Below are 21,296 nucleotides of genomic sequence, written 5' to 3' on the forward strand. Positions count from 1 at the left end.
CCCGCGTGTTCCCGCGCATTCTCATGTGTTGTCACGTGTTGTCACATGTTCTCACATGTTCCCGCGTATTGTCACGTGTTCTCACGTGTTCTCATGTTAGCGTGTTCTCTCGTGTTCCTACGTGTTCTCCCGTGTTCTCACATGTTCCCACGTGTTTCCGCATGTTCCTGCGTGTTCCCGCGTGTTCTCCGTGTTCCTGCGCATTCTCGTGTGTTGTCACATGTTCCTACGTGTTTTCCCATGTTCCCGCGTGTTTACGTGTTCCCGCGTGTTCTCACGTGTTCTCATGTTTTCACGCGTTCTCACATGTTCTCACATGCTCTCGCCCACTCTCGCGTGTTCTCGCGTGTTCCCGCGTGTTTTCCCATGTTCTCTCGTGTTCTCGCGTGTTCTCGCATGTTCCCGCGTGTTTTCCCATGTTCTCTCGTGTTCTCACGTGTTTTCTCATGTTTTCCCATGTTCTCGCGTGTTCTCACGTGTTTTCTCATGTTTTCCCGTGTTCTCTCATGTTCTCGTGTGTTCTCACATGTTCTCGCCCACTCTCGCGTGTTCCTGCGTGTTCTCACTTGTTCTCACGTGTTTTCCTGTGTTCTCACATGTTCTCGCGTGTTCTCGCACGTTCCCGCATGTTCTCATGTGTTCCTACATGTTCTCACGTGTTCTCACATGTTCTCCTGTGTTCCCATGTGTTCCCGCGTTTTCTCGCGTGTTGTCACGTGTTTTCCCGTGTTTTCCCGTGTTCTCGCCCATTCTCGCGCGTTCCCGCCCCAGGCCCCGCCCCTCCACCCCCAGGCCCCGCCCCTCCACCCCCCGCCCCCGCCCCCGCACTCACGAAGGTCACGTGTTTGGGCATCTTGACCTGCGTGACGACCCCCCCCGCGCTCGTAGTCCCCGTAGCCGCTGGTGTCGCCGATGCTGAAGGTGTAGGGGCCTGGGGGAGGGGAGGGGCCCGGGCGTCCGGGAGCGGAACCGGCGCCGAGGGGGGCCCAGGCGTCCGGGCGGACCCGATATCCCCCAACAAGGGGCCCAGGCGTCCGGGCCGACCCCAATATCCCCCATAAAAGGGGCCCAGGCGTCCGGGTGGACCCCATAACCCCCAAAAGGGGCCCAGGTGTCCGGGCGGGACCCGATACCCCCCAAAAAGGGCCCCGGCGTCCGGGTGTCCCCGATATCCCCGCCAAAACGGGGCCCAGGCGTCCGGGAGCCCCCCGATAACCCCCAAAAAGGGCCCAGGGCGTCCGGGAGCCCCCCGATAACCCCCCAAAAGGGGCCCAGGCATCCGGGAGCGGAACCGGCGCCGAGAGGGGCCCAGGCGTCCGGGTGCCCCCCGATAACCCCCCCAAAAAGGGGCCCAGGCGTCCGGGCGGACCCAATATCCCCCCATAAAAGGGGCCCAGGCGTCCGGGTGCACCTGATACCCCCCAAAAGGGGCCCAGGCGTCCGGGAGCGGAACCGGCGCGAGAGGGGCCCAGGCGTCCGGGCGGACCCGATATCCCCCCCAATAAAAGGGACCCAGGCGTCCGGGCGGACCCCCATAACCCCCCAAAAGGGGCCCAGGCGTCCGGGTGCCCTCAATACCCCCCAAAAAGGGGCCCAGGCGTCCGGGTGCCCCCCGATACCCCCCAAAAGGGGCCCGGGCGTCCGGGAGCGGAACCGGTGCCGAGTGGGCCCCGGCGTCCGGGCGGACCCGATAACCCCCAAAAGGGGCCCAGGCGTCCGAGTGCCCCCCGATAACCCCCCCAAAAGGGGCCCAGGCGTCCGGGCGGACCCAATATCCCCCCCATAAAAGGGGCCCAGGCGTCCGGGTGCCCCCGAAACCCCCCCCCCAAAATGGGCCCAGGCATCCGGGTGTCCCCAATATCCCCCCCAAAAAGGGCCCAGGCGTCCGGGCGCACCCCGACATCCCCTGTAAAAGGGGCCCCGGCGTCCGGGTACCCCCGATTTCCCTCCCACAAAAGGGGCCCCGGCGTCCGGGCGCACCGAGCACGCGGATCTCCACGGGGCCGCAGCTGTTGAGCTCCTCCATGCCCTCGACCTCGGAGAAGGTGACGAAGTCGCCGCTCTCGAAGCCGTGCCGGGCCTCGTCCAGACACGTCACCTCCCCGGGGCAGCCCTGCGGGACGAGGGGCCCAGGCGTCCGGGGGCGGCCTCCGAAAAGGGGCCCAGGCGTCCGGGGGCCACCCCCAAACCTGCCCACAAGGGGCCCAGGCGTCCGGGTAACCCCCCCGGTAAAGGGGCCCAGGCGTCCGGGGGCGGCCTCCGAAAAGGGGCCCAGGCGTCCGGGTAACCCCCCCGGTAAAGGGGCCCAGGCGTCCGGGAGCGGCTCCGCACCCCCCATCCCAGCGCCGGGGGGCCCAGGCGTCCGGGAGCCACCCCCAAACCTGCCCGCAAGGGGCCCAGGCGTCCGGGTAACCCCCCCGGTAAAGGGGCCCAGGCGTCCGGGAGCGGCCTCCAAAAAGGGGCCCAGGCGTCCGGGTAACCCCCCATAAAGGGACCCAGGCGTCCGGGAGCGGCTCCGCACCCCCCATCCGCACCCCCCATCCCAGCGCCAGGGGGCCCAGGCGTCCGGGGAATCTACCCGCAAAAGGGCCCAGGCGTCCGGGAGTTGCACCTAAAACGGGCCCAGGCGTCCGGGAGCCGCCCCCAAAACGGCCCACAAGGGGCCCCGGCGTCCGGGCGGCTGTACCTTGGTCACCATGGAGACCATGGCGCTGAGCGGCTGTTCCCCGTTGGTGTCCGTCACCACCATGTCGTCCCCGAAGTCGCAGAACAGCTGCCTGTAGCGGGGGGGGGCTCAGGGGGGGCCCAGGCGTCCGGGCGACCCCCCCTGCACCCCAAAACGAGGGGTCCCGGGGTCCAGACACCCCGAGAGGGGCCCAGGTGTCCGGGTGACCCCCAAAAAGGGCCCAGGTGTCTGAGAACCCCAAAAAGGGCCCAGGCGTCCGGGAACCCCCCAAGAAGGGCCCAGGCGTCCGGGAACCCCCCAAAAAGGGCCCAGGTGTCCGAGAACCCCAAAAAGGGCCCAGGCGTCCGGGTGACCCCCAAAAAGGGCCCAGGTGTCCGAGAACCCCAAGAAGGGCCCAGGCGTCCGGGCACCCCAAAAAGGGCCCCGGCGTCCGGGTGACCCCCAGGAAGGGCCCAGGCGTCCGGGCACCCCAAAAAGGGCCCAGGCGTCCGGGTGACCCCCAAGAAGGGCCCAGGTGTCCGAGAACCCCAAAAAGGGCCCAGGCATCCGGGAACCCCAAAAAGGGCCCAGGCGTCCGGGTGACCCCCAAGAAGGGCCCAGGCGTCCGGGAACCCCCCAAAAAGGGCCCAGGTGTCCGAGTGACCCCCAAGAAGGGCCCAGGCGTCCGAGAACCCCAAAAAGGGCCCAGGCGTCCGGGTGACCCCCAAAAAGGACCCAGGTGTCCGAGAACCCCAAAAAGGGCCCAGGTGTCCGGGTGACCCCCAAAAAGGACCCAGGCGTCCGAGAACCCCCCAAAAAGGGCCCAGGCGTCCGAGAACCCCAAAAAGGGCCCAGGCGTCCGGGTAACCCCCAAGAAGGGCCCAGGCGTCCGGGAACCCCAAAAAGGACCCAGGCGTCCGGGAACCCCAAGAAGGGCCCAGGCGTCCGGGTGACCCCCAGGAAGGGCCCAGGCGTCCGGGTGACCCCCAAGAAGGGCCCAGGTGTCCGAGAACCCCAAAAAGGGCCCAGGTGTCCGGGAACCCCAAGAAGGGCCCAGGCGTCCAGGAACCCCCCAAAAAGGACCCAGGTGTCTGGGAACCCCAAAAAGGGCCCAGGCGTCCGGGCACCCCAAAAAGGGCCCAGGCGTCCGGGTGACCCCAAAAAGGACCCAGGCGTCCGGGAACCCCCCAAAAAGGACCCAGGCGTCCGGGAACCCCCCAAAAAGGGCCCAGGCGTCCGGGTGACCCCCAAAAAGGGCCCAGGTGTCCGAGAACCCCAAAAAGGGCCCAGGTGTCCGGGTGACCCCCAAAAAGGGCCCAGGCGTCCGGGTGACCCCCAAAAAGGACCCAGGTGTCCGGGAACCCCAAGAAGGGCCCAGGTGTCCGGGAACCCCAAAAAGGGCCCAGGCGTCCGGGTGACCCCCAAAAAGGACCCAGGTGTCCGGGAACCCCAAAAAGGGCCCAGGCGTCCGGGAACCCCCCAAAAAGGGCCCAGGCGTCCGGGTAACCCCCAAGAAGGGCCCAGGTGTCCGGGAATCCCCCAAAAATGACCCCGGCGTCCGGGAACACCCCAAAAAGGGCCCCGGCGTCCGGGTGACCCCCAAAAAGGGCCCAGGTGTCCGAGAACCCCAAAAAGGGCCCAGGCGTCCGAGAACCCCAAAAAGGGCCCAGGCGTCCGGGTAACCCCCAAAAAGGGCCCAGGCGTCCGGGTGACCCCCAAAAAGGGTCCGGGCGTCCGAGTAACCCCCAAGAAGGGCCCAGGTACCCGGGAACCCCCCAAAAGGGCCCAGGCGTCCGGGAACCCCAAAAAGGGCCCAGGCGTCCGGGTAACCCCCAAGAAGGGCCCCGGCGTCCGGGTAACCCCCAAAAAGGGCCCAGGTGTCCGAGAACCCCAAAAAGGGCCCAGGCGTCCGGGTGACCCCCAAGAAGGGCCCAGGCGTCCGGGAACCCCCAAAAAGGGCCCAGGCGTCCGGGTGACCCCCAAGAAGGGCCCAGGTACCCGGGAACCCCAAAAAGGGCCCAGGTGTCCGGGTGACCCCTAAGAAGGGCCCAGGCGTCCGGGAACCCCAAAAGGTCCCAGGCGTCCGGGTGACTCCCAAGAAGGGCCCAGGTGTCCGGGCACCCCCCAAAAAGGGCCCCGGCGTCCGGGAACCCCCCAAAAAGGGCCCAGGTACCCGGGAACCCCCCAAAAAGGGCCCAGGCGTCCGGGTGACCCCCCAAAAGGGCCCAGGCGTCCAGGTGACCCCCAAGAAGGGCCCAGGTGTCCGGGTGACCCCCAAAAAGGACCCAGGCGTCCGGGAACCCCCCAAAAAGGGCCCAGGCGTCCGGGTGACCCCCAGGAAGGGCCCCGGCGTCCGGCTCACCCGAACAGCCCGCGGGTATCGGCTACAACCAGTTTGATCCCGCGGCTGTGGCAGAAGTCGCCCACCCAGAGCTGCTCCTCGAGCGGCGAGTTGGTGAGAACAACCACCTGGAACAACAGGCGCCGCAACAGGCGGCGGGCGGGCGTCAGCGCCCGCGGGGGCCGCCACGGGCGGCGACAACCCGCGGGAACAGGCGGACGCGGAGACAGGCGGACGCGGAGACAGGGGTAGAAAGGGCAGGCGGGGAAACAGGCGGACGCGGAGACAGGCGGACGCGGAGACAGGGGTAGAAAGGGCAGACGGGGAAACAGGCGGACGCGGCAACAGGCGGACGCTCGGAACAGGCGGCTACGGCAACAAGCGGAGGCAGAAACGAGCGGCCGCAGGGACAGGGATACGGGAAAGGGCAGGCGGGGAAACAGGCGGATGCGGCAACAGGCGGGGAAACAGGCGGATGCAACAACAGGCGGGGAAACAGGCGGATGCGGCAACAGGCGGGGAAACAGGCGGATGCAGCAACAGGCGGACGCAGGGACACTGGGGTGGCTGGAGAAATGAGGAGCGCGGGGACAAGCGGACACGGAACAGGCGGACACGGGGAAGAGGGAACGCACAACAAAGGGACGCAAAAACAGGCGGATATGGGAAAATACAGACACCCGGAAATGCAGAAATCACAAAAAGGAATTGGTGTAAGTACAGGCAGACACAGCAACAAGCAGATTATGGAACAGGCGGACACAACGATAAAGAGGCAACACAACGGATCGGGCGCGCAGGAACAGGCGGACGCAGGAACAGGCAGACGGAGCACACGGGGACACACGGACAGTGGAACAAGCGACCACCGTAGGGACAGGCGGACACTGCCGCCAACAGGTGAACACGAGAACAGGGAAACGCGAGGACAGCCGCGTATGGAACAACCGCACAGAAACAAGCGGACACAGACACAGGCGCACGGAGACCCAGAAACACCGGGACAGGTGAGAAACGCGGAAACAGGCGGACACGGAACTACAAAACTTGGGCGTGAGTGGACACGAGGACACATAGACGCAACAACAGGCAGACACAACAACAGGCAAACCCGGGAACAAGCCGACCCAGAAACAGCTCAGTGCAAGAAAAAACAGGCACGGAAACAACCAAAAACGGGACTGCGGGACCACAAGAACAGGCGGATGCAGAACAAGCGACTACAGGCGGACGCGCCCATATAAACAGGCAGACACAGCAACAGGCAAACGCAGGAACAGCCGCACAGAGGGACAAACGCCCAAAGGAACAGGCGGACCCGGAAACAGGCGAACACGGGAACAACCGAGCACAAAGACAGGCGGCCACGGGAACGAGTGGTCTCAGGAACAGGCGGACACAGGAACAGGCGGACGCGGGAGCAAACGGCCGCGGGACCAAAGGAACAGGCGGCCGGCGGAACAGGCGGCCGGGGGAAGGAGCGGGCGCGGGGACAGGCGGCCGGGGGAACAGGCGGCGGCGGCGGTACCTGGAAGGAGGCCAGCAGGGCCTCGCTGAGCGGCCGCTCACAGGCGCTCACGGCCACGTACGAGTTGAGCTCGGCCAATCGGGGCAGCGTCGCCTCCGCCCGGTTCCGCCCCACGTCCTCCTCGCGCAGGTAGAACTGACGGGCGGCAACAGGCGGCGACAGGCGGCGACGGGAGGCAACAGGCGGCGACGGGGGGCCAAGGTCGGGGACAGCCGGATAAGGTCGGTGACAGGTAGTCGAGGTCGGCAACAGGCGGACGAGGTCAGCAACAGGCGGCCAACGCCGGACAGCAACGGGTGTTTCCGCCCCCCAAACGGGTGTTTCCCCCCCAGAACAGCCGTGTCACCCCAAGGTCCCCCCTCCGTGTCCCCGTGTCCCCCCTTGTACCTCTATGTCCCTCCATATCCCCCCATGTCCCCATGTCCCCCCATGTCCCCATGTCCCCCATGTCCCCCCATGTCCCGCATGTCCCCCATGTCCCCCATATCCCCCATGTCCCCATGTCCCCCCATATCCCCCACGTCCCCCCCATGTCCCCCCATGTCCCTCCATATCCCCCCATGTCCCCCATATCCCCCATGTCCCCAATGTCCCCAATGTCCCCATATCCTCCACATCCCCCATGTCCCCATGTCCCCCATGTCCCCCATATCCCCATGTCCCCCATGTCCCCAATGTCCCCAATGTCCCCATGTCCCGCCATATCCCCCATATCCCCAAAGTCCCCATGTCCCCATGTCCCCCCCACGTCCCCAATGTCCCCAATGTCCCCAATGTCCCCCATATCCCCCATGTCCCCCATATCCCCCATATCCCCAATGTCCCCCATATCCCCCCATATCCCCCATATCCCCCCATATCCCCCATGTCCCCCATATCCCCAATATCCCCCCATGTCCCCAATGTCCCCCCATATCCCCCATATCCCCCATGTCCCCCCATGTCCCCCCATATCCCCCATATCCCCCCATATCTCCAATGTCCCCAATGTCCCCATGTCCCCCATGTCCCCAATGTCCCCATGTCCCCCCCATGTCCCCATATCCTCCCATATTCCCCCTATCCCCCCATGTCCCCCATATCCCCCCATGTCCCCCCATATCCCCCATATCCCCCATGTCCCCCCATGTCCCCCAATGTCCCCATATCCCCCATGTCCCCCATATCCCCCCATGTCCCCAATGTCCCCCCATGTCCCCATGTTCCCCCCAATCCCCCCACATCCCCCCATGTCCCCATGTCCCATGTTCCCCCACGTCCCCCCATGTCCCCAATATCCCCCAATGTCCCCCCATATCTCCCATATCCCCCATGTCCCCCATGTCCCCACGTCCCCAATGTCCCCCAATGTCCCCATATCCCCCATATCCCCATGTCCCCCATATCCCCCATGTCCCCCCATATCCCCCATGTCCTCAATGTCCCCCCATGTCCCCCCATGTCCCCAATGTCCCCATATCCCCCATGTCCCCCCCATATCCCCCATATCCCCCATGTCCCCATGTCCCCCATGTCCCCATGTCCCCCCATATCCCCCATATCCCCCCATGTCCTCCATGTCCCCCTATCCCCCCATGTCCCCCCATATCCCTCATGTCCCCAATGTCCCCATGTCCCCCATGTCCCTCCATGTCCCTCCGTGTCCCCCATGTCCTCCCATGTCCCCAATGTCCCCCATATCCCCCCCATGTCCCCATGTCCCCATGTCCCCCCCACGTCCCCCATGTCGCCCCATATCCCCCATATCCCTCCATATCCCCAATGTCCCCAATGTCCCCATGTCCCCAATGTCCCCCCATATCCCCCATGTCCCCCATGTCCCCCCATATCCCCCATGTCCCCCCATGTCCCCCCATATCCCCCATGTCCCCCATGTCCCCCCATATCCCCCATGTCCCCCCATATCCCCCCATGTCCCCCCATATCCCCCATGTCCCCCATGTCCCCCATGTCCCCAATGTCCCCCCATATCCCCCCATGTCCCCCATATCCCCCATGTCCCCAATATCCCCAATGTCCCCCATGTCCCCCACGTCCCCCACGTCCCCCATGTCCCCCATGTCCCCCCATGTCCCCCCGTGTCCCCAATGTCCCCCCATATCCCCCCATGTCCCCCATATCCCCCATGTCCCCCATGTCCCCCATGTCCCCCATATCCCCCATATCCCCATGTCCCCCATGTCCCCCATGTCCCCCATATCCCCAATGTCCCCATGTCCCCCATATCCCCCCATGTCCCCAATGTCCCCATGTCCCCCCCATGTCCCCAATGTCCCCCCATATCCCCCCATGTCCCCCATATCCCCCATGTCCCCCATGTCCCCCATGTCCCCCATGTCCCCCATATCCCCAATGTCCCCATATCCCCCATATCCCCCATGTCCCCCCCATGTCCCCATGTCCCCCCCATGTCCCCAATGTCCCCCATATCCCCCCATGTCCCCAATGTCCCCCATATCCCCCATATCCCCCATGTCCCCCATGTCCCCCATGTCCCCCAATGTCCCCAATGTCCCCCATAACCCCATATCCCTCCATGTCCCCCCATGTCCCCATATCCCCCATATCCCCCATGTCCCCAATGTCCCCCATGTCCCCCATGTCCCCAATATCCCCCCATATCCCCCATGTCCCCCATGTCCCCCCATATCCCCCATGTCCCCCATATCCCCAATGTCCCCCCCATGTCCCCCATGTCCCCAATGTCCCCCCATATCCCCCATATCCCCAATGTCCCCAATATCCCCCCATGTCCCCCATAACCCCAATGTCCCCCATATCCCCCCATGTCCCCATGTCCCCCCATGTCCCCCCATATCCCCATGTCCCCCATATCCTCCATGTCCCCCCTATCCCCCCATATCCCCTATGTCCCCCATATCCCCCATATCCCCCATGTCCCCCATGTCCCCCCAATGTCCCCATATCCCCCATGTCCCCATATCCCCCATATCCCCGATGTCCCCAATATCCCCCCATATCCCCCATATCCCCCCATGTCCCCAATATCCCCCATGTCCCCAATGTCCCCGATGTCCCCATGTCCCCCATATCCCCCCATGTCCCCCCCATCCCCCATGTCCCCATGTCCCCAATGTCCCCCCCAATGTCCCCATGTCCCCCCCATGTCCCCCCCGTGTCCCCCCCGTCCCCCCACCTGTGACGCCAGGTCCCCCCACTCCGCGGGGTGGGGGTCGTGCAGGGTCACGGCCTTGACCCCCCCCAGCACCAGGTTCTTGGCCACCTCCAGGCCCAGCCCCCGCAGCCCCGACACCAGGACGGCGGCGGCCGCCATGCGGCGCATGGCCTCGTGGCCCAGGACGTACCTGGGGACATCGTGGGGACATGGGGACATTGTGGGGACACCCCACAACACCCCCAACAACCCCCATCCCGAAAAAACCCGGTTCAAATAACCCCATCCCCAAAAAAACCCCGTCCCGAACAACCCCTCGTGGCCCAGGACGGACCTGGGGACAACGTGGGGACATGGGGACATCGTGGGGACACCCCTGGGAACCCCCATCCCGAAAAACCCCGTCCCGAAAAACCCTGTCTCCAAAAAACCCCGTCCCGAACAACCCCTCGTGGCCCAGGACGGACCTGGGGACACGGGGACAGCGTGGGGACAGCGTGGGGACATCGTGGGGACACCCCAAGAACACCCCCATCCCAAAAAACCCCGGCTCGAATAACCCCATCCCGAAAAAAACCGGTCCCGAACAACCCCTCGTGGCCCAGGACGGACCTGGGGACATTATGGGGACATTGTGGGGACATCGTGGGGACATCGTGGGGACATTGTGGGGACACCCCACAACACCCCCATCCTGAAAAAACCCGGTTCAAATAACCCCATCCCCAAAAAAACCCCGTCCCGAACAACCCCTCGTGGCCCAGGACGGACCTGGGGACATGGGGACATCGTGGGGACATCGTGGGGACACCCCAAGAACACCCCCGTCCCAAAAAACCCGGTTCGAATAACCCCATCCCCAAAAAAACCCCGTCCCGAACAACCCCTCGTGGCCCAGGACGGACCTGGGGACAACGTGGGGACATGGGGACATCGTGGGGACATCGTGGGGACACCCCACAACAACCCCCGTCCCAAAAAACCCGGTTCGAATAACCCCATCCCCAAAAAAACCCCGTCCCGAACAACCCCTCGTGGCCCAGGACGGACCTGGGGACACGGGGACAGTGTGGGGACATCGTGGGGACACCCCCATCCCGAAAAACCCCGGTTCGAATAACCCCATCCCGAAAAAACCCCGTCCCGAACAACCCCTCGTGGCCCAGGACGGACCTGGGGACATGGGGACATCGTGGGGACATCGTGGGGACACCCCACAACAACCCCCATCCCCAAAAAACCCGGTTCGAATAACCCCATCCCCAAAAAAACCCCGTCCCGAACAACCCCTCGTGGCCCAGGACGGACCTGGGGACACGGGGACAGCGTGGGGACATCGTGGGGACATCCTGGGGACACCCCCAACAACCCCCGTCCCAAAAACCCCGGTTCAAATAACCCCATCCCCAAAAAAACCCCGTCCCGAACAACCCCTCGTGGCCCAGGACGGACCTGGGGACACGGGGACACCCTGGGGACACCCCTGGGGACACCCCGGTGACAGGGTGACACCCGCGTGGCCCCGCGACACCCGGACAGCCCGGCAACCCCCGGCCCGAAGGGCCCCAGTGTCCGGGTGTCCCCAAAGACCCCAGTGTCCGGGTGTCCCCCCCAAGGGGCCCCTGTGTCCGGGTGTCCCCAAAGACCCCAGTGTCCGGGTGTTCCCTCCAAGGGGCCCCAGTGTCCGGGTGTCCCTAAGGGACCCCAGTGTCCGGGTGTTCCCTCCAAGGGGCCCCAGTGTCCGGGTGTCCCTAAGGGACCCCAGTGTTCGGGTGTCCCCAAAGGGCCCCGGTGTCCGGGTGTCCCTAAGGGACCCCAGTGTTCGGGTGTCCCCAAAGGGCCCCGGCGTCCGGGTGTCCCCAAGGGGCCCCGGTGTCCGGGTGTCCCTAAGGGACCCCAGTGTTCGGGTGTCCCCAAAGGGCCCCGGCGTCCGGGTGTCCCTAAGGGACCCCAGTGTTCGGGTGTCCCCAAAGGGCCCCGGCGTCCGGGTGTCCCCCCCAAGGAGCCCCGGTGTCCGGCTGTCCCCCTAGGACCGCGGTACTCACAGCTGGCGGGAGTACAGTCCCTCATCGATGTCGGCTTCGCCCCCGTTCTTGGCCATGCCCTGGTGGGGAACAGGCGGAGTCAGCGGGTGACACCGGGTGACACCCGGGGTGGCTCCCGTTGTTGGGAACAGGAGCGTCAGGGACACTCAAGGGTGACACCGGGTGGCGTTGAGCAACAAGCGGGTGACACCGGGGGACACCCCCATTGTTGGGAGCGGCCCAGGGTGACACCCGGTGCCGAACGGGTGACACCGGGTGACGCTGCCGTCATTGTGGGAGTCCCAGGGTGACCCTCGGCGTCATGGGGGTGACACCGGGTGACGCTCCCATTGTTGTGGGAGTCCCAGGGTGACACCGGCTGCCATATGGGTGACACCAGGAGACGCTCCCCTTCCTGGGACTGTCAATATCACCGGGTGACGCTCCCATTGTAGTGGGAGCCCCGGGTGACGCCGGGTGACGCTCCCCACGGTGGGGGTGTCAGTGGCCCCGGGTGACGCTCCTGCCACCATGGGAGGCTCTGGGTGACGCTCCCATTGCCAGGGCACAGGCGGCTCCAGGCGACGGACACAGCCATAGTTACAGGCGGCCCCAGGTGACACTCCCGTCACCGCAGGTACAGGCAGCTCCATGTGCTGGGCACCGTGTGGATACAGGCGGCCCTGGGTGATGCTCCCATGGGCGCGCGTACAGGCGGCCCCAGGTGACAGTCCCGTGGCCAGGACACAGGCAGCTCCAGGGGACGGGCACAGCCACAGGTACAGGCGGCCCTGGGTGACGCTCGCACGGCTGCGGGTACAGGCGGCCCCGGGTGACGCTTGTGCAGCCACGGGTACAGGCGGCCCTGGGTGATGCTGGTGTGGCCGTGGGTACAGGCGGCCCTGGGTGCTGGGCACCACGTGGGTACAGGCGGCCCCGGGTGACATTCCCATGGCCGTAGGTACAGGCGGCCCCGGGGGACACTGGCATGGCCACAGGTACAGGCGGCCCCAGGTGACGCTCGCGCAACCGCGGGTACAGGCGGCTCCGGGTGACACGGCCGCGGGTACAGGCGGCTCCGGGTGACATTCCCATGGCCGTAGGTACAGGCGGCCCCGGGGGACGCTGGCACGGCCACAGGTACAGGCGGCCCCGGGGGACGCTCGCGCGACCGCGGGTACAGGCGGCTCCGGGTGACACGGCCGCGGGTACAGGCGGCTCCGGGTGACACGGGCGCGGGTACAGGCGGCTCCGGGTGACATTCCCGTGGTCGCGGGTACAGGCGGCCCCGGGTGACATTCCCGCGGCCGCGGGTACAGGCGGCTCCGGGTGACACTCGCGTGGGTACAGGCGGCCCCGGGTGACATGGCCGCGGGTACAGGCGGCTCCGGGTGACACTCGCGTGGTCACGGGTACAGGCGGCCCCGGGTGACATTCCCGCGGCCGCGGGTACAGGCGGCCCCGGGTGACACTCGCGTGACCGCGGGTACAGGCGGTTCCGGGTGACGCGACCGCGGGTACAAGCGGCCCCGGGTGACACTCGCGTGGGTACAGGCGGCTCCGGGTGACTCACGTTGGCGGGGGTGGCGCTGGGGGTGACGCTGGGGGCGGGGGGGCGGCTGGAGCCCGTGGGCGCCTCGGACCCGGACCCGGAGACGCGGCGCTTCTTGGACAGCGGCGAGCTGGACATCTGGGGACAGCAAGGGACAATGGGGACAATGTGAGGGACAACGGGGACAATGGGGACAATGTGAGGGACAGCGGCGAGCTGGACATCTGGGGACAACAGGGACAATGTGAGGGACAACGGGGAGCTGGACATCTGGGGACAGCAAGGGGACAATGAGGAACAACCAGGGACAGCGGCGAGCTGGACATCTGGGGACAATAGGGACAACGGGGACAATGGGGACAATGGGGACAATGAGGGACAACGGGGAGCTGGACATCTGGGGACAGCAAGGGACAATGGGGACAATGTGAGGGACAACGTGAGGGACAACGGGGACAATGAGGGACAATGAGGGACAACGGGGAGCTGGACATCTGGGGACAGCAAGGGACAATGGGGACAATGAGGGACAACCAGGGACAACGGGGAGCTGGACATCTGGGGACAGCAAGGGGACAATGGGGACAATGAGGGACAATGTGAGGAACAATGAGGGACAATGAGGAACAACGGGGACAGCGGCGAGCTGGACATCTGGGGACAAGGAGGGACAATGGGGACAATGAGGGACAACCAGGGACAACGGGGAGCTGGACATCTGGGGACAGCAAGGGACAATGGGGACAATGGGGACAATGGGGACAACCAGGGACAGCGGCGAGCTGGACATCTGGGGACAGCAAGGGACAATGTGAGGGACAATGTGAGGGACAATGAGGGACAATGTGAGGGACAATGAGGGACAATGTGAGGGACAGCGGGGAGCTGCACATCTGGGGACAGCAAGGGGACAATGTGAGGGACAATGTGAGGGACAACGGGGACAATGGGGACAGCAAGGGACAATAGGGACAATGTGAGGGACAATGTGAGGGACAACCAGGGACAGCGGCGAGCTGGACATCTGGGGACAGCAAGGGACAATGTGAGGGACAACGGGGACAATGGGGACAACCAGGGACAGCGGCGAGCTGGACATCTGGGGACAAGGAGGGGACAGTGAGGGACAATGTGAGGGACAATGGGGACAGCAGCGAGCTGGACATCTGGGGACAACAGGGGACAATGTGAGGGACAACGGTGACAATGGGGACAATGAGGGACAATGTGAGGGACGGCGGCGAGCTGGACATCTGGGGACAAGGAGGGACAACGGTGACAATGGGGACAATGAGGGACAATGTGAGGGACAGCGGCGAGCTGGACATCTGGGGACAAGAAGGGACAATGGTGACAATGTGAGGGACAACAGAGACAACCAGAGACAGTGACGAGCTGGACATCTGGGGACAATGGGGACAATGTGAGGGACAATGTAAGGGACAATGAGGGACAGCGGGGACAATGAGGGGGACAACGAGGGACAGCGGCGAGCTGGACATCTGGGGACAACGGGGACAATGGTGACAATGGGGACAATGAGGGACAATGGGGACCATGAGGGACAATGAGGGACAACGGGGAGCTGAACATCTGGGGACAATGAGGGACAGTGAGGGACAATGGGGACAATGAGGGACAACAGGGACAATGAGGACAGTCGGGACAATGGGGACAATGGGGACAACAAGGGATGGGGGGAGCAGGACATCTGGGGACAATGAGGGACAATGGTGACAACGGGGTCAATGAGGGACAATGGGGACAACGAGGGATGGGGGGAGCAGGACATCTGGGGACAACGGGACAACGGTGACAATGGGGACAACGGGGACAACGGGGACAATGGGGACAACGGGGAGCTGGACGTCTTCGGGGACAAGGGGGCCACCGGGTGACACTGAAGGACAACAGGGACAAGCGCGAGCCGGACACCTGGCGACAACAGGGACAACGGTGACAATGGGGACACACGGGGCCAATGACGAGCTGGACATCTGCGGTGACAACGGGTGACACACGGTGACAATGGGGACAATGGGTGACAATGGGGACACACGGGGCCAGTGACGAGCTGGACAGCTGCGGTGAGAACGGGTGACACAGTGACAATGGGTGACAATGGGGACACACGGGGCCAGTGACGAGCTGGACATCTGCGGTGACAACGGGTGACACACGGTGACAATGGGACAATGGGTGACAACGGGGACACACGGGGACAGCAGGGAGCGGGACGTGTGTAGGGACACAGTGAGAGCAGGTGACAACCGGACAAGGGTGACAACAGGGACAGCGGGGACACACAGTGACAATGAGGACAACGGTGACAAGGGACACAGGAACTGGACATCTGCGGGTGACAACAGGGACAATGGGGACAACAAGGACATGGTGACAACAGGGACAACAAGTGACAACTGACAACAACAGGGGACAATGACTGACAATGGAGACAGCAGGTGACAATGGGTGACAATGAGTCATAATGAGGACAGCAAATGGCAACAGGTGACAACAGGGACAACGGGTGACACGGAAACAGTGGGTGACAATGAGGAACAATGGGGACAGCGGGGACAACAGGTGACCATGAGAGCCAATGGCAACAAGGGGTGACAATGGGGGACAGCGGGTGACAATGGGGAGAGCGGGTGACAATGGGGAGAGCGGGTGACAATGGGGGACAATGAGCAATAATGGGAGTAAAGAGTGACAAAAAAGACAAGCGACAAACAGTGACAATGAGGACAGCGGGTGACAACAGGGGACAACGAGTGACAATGGGGGACAGCAGGTGACACCGGGTGACACCGCGCGGGACCCCCTGGAGCCCCTGCGGGTGACGCCAGCGACACCCGGGGGGATTTCGGGTGACAAATGGGGACACCGAGGGGCATCGGGTGACACAAGAGGGTGTCGGGTGACACCGGGTGACCCAGGGACAGACACCTGGTGACACCAGCAGTGACACTGGGGACACCAGGGAGACATCGGGGCAATGTAAGTGACACCAGGTGACACTACAGGGCCACCAGGAGACACCGGGTGACACAAAGAGACAGTGATAGGAGCGACGGTGACACCGGGGGTGCAGGGTGACACCAAGTGATGCCATTTGGGAAGGGGGTGACACCTGTGGGTCACTGGGTGACACCAGGTGACACCGGGTGACACTGGGAGGAGCGGGGTGACCCCAGGGGTGACACCAGGGGGTGCAGGGTGACAGCGGGTGACACCCATTGGGAAGGGGGTGACACCCATGGGTCACTGGGTGGCACTGGGTGACACCGGGTGACACCGGAGGGTGCAGGGTGACACCAGGAGTGACAACAGGTAACATCAGGTGACACTGGGGGGGGTTCAGGGTGACAGCAGGTGACACCCGTTCAGAAGGGGGGGGCATCTGTGGGGCACTGGGTGACACCGGGTGACACCGGGTGACACTGGGAGGTGAGGGGTGACCCCAGAGGTGACACTGGAGAGACACCAGGTGACACCGGGTAACAGGGGGGGGTGTAGGGTGACACCAGGGGTGACACCGGGGGGTGCAGGGTGACACCCATTGGGAAGGGGGTGACACCTACAGGTCACCGGGTGACACCGGGTGACACCGGGAGGGGTGGGATGACCCCAGAGGTGACACCGGCGGTGCAGGGTGACAGCGGGCGACACCCGTTGGGAAGGGGGTGACACCCGTGGGTCACTGGGTGACACCGGGAGGTGGGCGGTGACCCCAGGGGTGACACCGGGGAGACACCGGGTGACACTGGGTAACAGGGGGGTTCAGGGTGACCCCAGGGGTGACACCAGGGGTGACACCAGGTGACACCAGGGGGTTCAGGGTGACACCAGGTGACACCCGTTCAGAAGGGGGTGACGCCTGCGGTGCACTGGGTGACACCAGGTGACACCGGGTGGCACCAGGAAGTGCAGGGTGACACCAGCGGTGACGCCAGGTACCATCAGGTGACACCGGGGGAGGGGGTGCAGGGTGACACCGGGTGACACCCGCTCAGAAGGGGGTGACACCCCTGGGGCACTGGGTGACATCAGGTGACACCGGGTGACACCGGGACGCAGGGGGTGACACTGGAGAAACACCAGGTGACACTGGGTAACGGGGGGGTTCAGGGTGACACCAGGGGTGACACCAGGTGACACCAGGGGTGCAGGGTGACACCGGGGGACACCGGGGGGGCAGGGTGACACCGGGGGACACCCGTTCAGAAGGGATGACACCCGGAGGGCACTGGGTGACACCAGGTGACACCGGGTGGCACCAGGAAGTGCAGGGTGACACCAGCGGTGACGCCAGGTACCATCAGGTGACACTGGGGGAGGGGGGGCAGGGTGACACCGGGTGACACCCGTTCAGAAGGGGGTGACACCCCTGGGGCACCGGGTGACATTAGATGACACTGGGTGACACCGGGACGTCGGAGGGTGACACTAGGTAACAGCGGGGTGCAGGGTGACACCGAGTGACACCCGCTCAGAAGGGGGTGACATCAGGTGACACCGGGTGACACCGGGATGGGGGGGGTGACACTGGAGAGACACCAGGTGACACTGGGAAAGGGGAGGGGTTCAGGGTGACATCGGGGTGACAACAGGGGACACCGGGGTGACACCGGGGGGTGCAGGGTGACCCTGGGAGTGACAACAGGTAACATCAGGTGACACCGGGGGGGTTCAGGGTGACACCGGGTGACACCCGCTCAGAAGGGGGTGACACCCCTGGGGCACGGGGTGACACCAGGTGACACCGGGTGGCACCGGGGGGTGCAGGGTGACACCACGGGTGACACCGGGAGACACCGGGGGTGACACCGGGGGGCGCAGGGTGACACCCGACAGGAAGAGGGTGACACCGGGTGACACCGGGGGTGACACCAGGGGGTGCAGGGTGACAGCGGGTGACACCCATTGGGAAGGGGGTGACACCCGTGGGTCACTGGGTGGCACTGGGTGACACCGGGTGACACCAGAGGGTGCAGGGTGACACCAGGAGTGACAAGAGGTAACATCAGGTGACACTGGGGGGGGTTCAGGGTGACAACAGGTGACACCCGTTCAGAAGGGGGGGGGCATCCGTGGGGCACCGGGTGACACCGGGTGACACCGGGTGACACTGGGAGGTGAGCGGTGACCCCAGAGGTGACACTGGAGAGACACCAGGTGACACCGGGTAACGGGGGGGGGGGGTGTAGGGTGACACCAGGGGTGACACCGGGGGGTGCAGGGTTACACCCATTGGGAAGGGGGTGACACCTACGGGTCACCGGGTGACACCGGGTGACACCGGGAGGGGTGGGATGACCCCAGAGGTGACACCGGCAGTGCAGGGTGACAGCGGGCGACACCCGTTGGGAAGGGGGTGACACCCGTGGGTCACCGGGTGACACCGGGAGGTGGGCGGTGACCCCAGGGGTGACACCGGGGAGACACCGGGTGACACTGGGTAACAGGGGGGTGCAGGGTGACACCAGGGGTGACACCAGGTGACACCAGGGGGTTCAGGGTGACACCAGGTGACACCCGTTCAGAAGGGGGTGACGCCTGCGGTGCACTGGGTGACACCAGGTGACACCGGGTGGCACCAGGAAGTGCAGGGTGACACCAGCGGTGACGCCAGGTACCATCAGGTGACACTGGGGGAGGGGGAGCAGGGTGACACCGGGTGACACCCGCTCAGAAGGGGGTGACATCAGGTGACACCGGGTGACACCGGGATGGGGGGGGTGACACTGGGTAACAGGGGGGTGCAGGGTGACACCAGGGGTGACACCGGGGGTTGCAGGGTGACAGCGGGTGACACCTATTGGGAAGGGGGTGACACCAGGGGACACTGGGGGAGGGGGCGCAGGGTGACACCGGGTGACACCCGCTCAGAAGGGGGTGACATCAGGTGACACCGGGTGACACCGGGATGGGGGGGTGGAGAGACACCAGGTGACACTGGGTAAGGGGAGGGGTTCAGGGTGACATCGGGGTGACAACAGGGACACCGGGGTGACACCGGGGGGTGCAGGGTGACCCCGGGAGTGACAACAGGTAACATCAGGTGACACCGGGGGGGTTCAGGGTGACACCGGGTGACACCCGCTCAGAAGGGGGTGACACCCCTGGGGCACTGGGTGACACCAGGTGACACCGGGTGGCACCGGAGGGTGCAGGGTGACACCACGGGTGACACCGGGTGACACCTGGCGGCACCGGGGGGTGCAGGGTGACACCACGGGTGACACCGGGTGACACCGGGGGTGACACCGGGGGGCGCGGGGTGACATCGGGTGACACCCGTCAGGAAGGGGGTGACACCGGGTGACACCGGGGGTGACACCGGGGGGCTCAGGGTGACATCAGGGGTGACAACAGGGGACACCGGGGGTGACACCGGGGGTGACACCGGGTGACACCGGGGGGGGGGGGGGGCGTTCCCGCTTGGGGGCGGGGCCTTCCCGTTCGCGGGGGGGGGGGGCGGAGCCTCCCGGTGATGGGGAGGGGGAGCCAGGACCGGGATGGGGGGGGGGGGTCCCGTTATCCCCGGGGGGGGTCCCGTTAACCCGGGGGGTCCCCGTTAACCCGGGGGGGGGTCCCCGTTACCCCGGGGGGGGTCCCCGCTCCCCCGTTCCCCCCGTTCCCCCCGGGGGGTCCCGGTTATCCCGGATGGATCCCGCTCCTCCCCCCCCGTTATCCGGGGTCTCTCCGTTATCCCGGGAGGCTCCCGCTCATCCCGGGGGTCTCCCCGCTCCAACGACGCCCCCGCGTTCTCCCGGTTCTCCCCGCCGCGCTCCCGTTCTCCCGGTTATTCCCGTTATTCCCGGTTATTCCCGGTATTCCCCGTTATTCCCGGTTATTCCGGTACCAATGACGCTGCCCAGGCCCCGCCGCCGGGTCCCGCCCGCTCCGCTCGGCTCCTCCGCGACAAGATGGCGGCGGCGGCGGCGCCGGCCCCGCCCCGCCCGCGCCGCGCGCCCCGCCCCCGCCGCGCCGCCCCATTGGCCGCCGCGCCGCCGCCGCGCCCGCCCCCGCGCGCCCATTGGCTGCCGCGCCCGCCGCGGGACACGCCCCCTCCTCCCGCCCCCGCCCCCGCCGCCAGGGCCCGGATGCGGCGAGGCCCGGATGGCGCCGCCCCGCCCCCCCTCCCCCGCGGCGCATGCGCGTGGCCGCAGGGGGCGGGGCCTCGTGACGCAGCAGCGCGCGCGCGCGCGCCCGCCCCGCGCGCACGTGGAGGCTACGGGGGCCCGCAGGGGCCACGCGGCGCCCGCGCGGAGCCCCCATAGGGAGCCATAGGGACCCGCAGGGCCCTATAGGGGGTTATAGGGACCTATAGGGGCCTGGGAGCCCCATAGGGAGATATAGAGACCCTCAGGGCCCTATAGAGGGTTACAGGGACCCATAGGGCCCTATAGGGGATTACAGGGACCCCTACGGGCCTGTAAGGCCCTAGCAGCCCCATAGGGAGCCATAGGGACCCGCAGGGCCCTATAGGGGGTTACAGGGACCCATAGGACCCTATAGGGACCCAAGAGCCTCATAGGAAGCTATAGGGACCTGTAGAGCCCTACAGGGACCCGCAGGGGCCCATAGGGTGTTACAGGCGCCTATAGGGGCCTGTAGGGCTGTGGGGGACCCATAGGGAGATACAGGGACCCATAGGGCCCTATAGGGGCTCATGGCGACCCATAGGGCCCTATAGGGGCTTGTAGGGCCCTTTAGGGTCGCAGGAGTCCCATAGGTTGCTATAGGGACCCGTAAGGCCCTATAGGGGGTTACAGGGACCTCGAGGGGTCTATAGGGACCTGGGAGCCCCATAGGGAGCTATAGGGACCCAGAAGCCCCATAGGCAGCTGTAAGAACCCATAGGGTTCTATAGGGGATTGTGGGGACCCATAGGGGCCTAGAAGGCCCTGGGAGACCCTTAGGGAGATATAAGGACCCATAGGTCCTTATAGGGTGTTACAGGGATCTATAGGGGCCTATAGGGACCTGGGAGCCCCATAGGGAGCTATAGGGACCAAAAGAGCTCTATAGGGGGTTGTGG

The 21,296-nt window shown here is 65.5% G+C and overlaps 1 pseudogene across 1 annotated transcript; it reads right to left on the minus strand.

The window, feature by feature from the left end:
* Window positions 1-832: 832 nt before the first annotated feature.
* On the minus strand, window positions 833-20,204 carry LOC148593623 (ubiquitin-like modifier-activating enzyme 1; annotated as a pseudogene). Its single transcript, XR_015913674.1, has 9 exons — window positions 20,118-20,204; window positions 13,268-13,384; window positions 11,716-11,774; window positions 9,692-9,860; window positions 6,535-6,669; window positions 5,028-5,134; window positions 2,687-2,777; window positions 1,981-2,113; window positions 833-931 (listed from the first exon to the last, which is right to left on the minus strand). The product of XR_015913674.1 is annotated as a ubiquitin-like modifier-activating enzyme 1 (transcript).
* Window positions 20,205-21,296: the final 1,092 nt, after the last annotated feature.

Source organism: Tinamus guttatus, unplaced genomic scaffold, assembly GCF_059628265.1.
Source record: "Tinamus guttatus ecotype Peru unplaced genomic scaffold, ASM5962826v1 Tinamus_guttatus_pri_ptg000358l, whole genome shotgun sequence".
Classification (NCBI taxonomy): Eukaryota; Metazoa; Chordata; class Aves; order Tinamiformes; family Tinamidae; genus Tinamus; species Tinamus guttatus.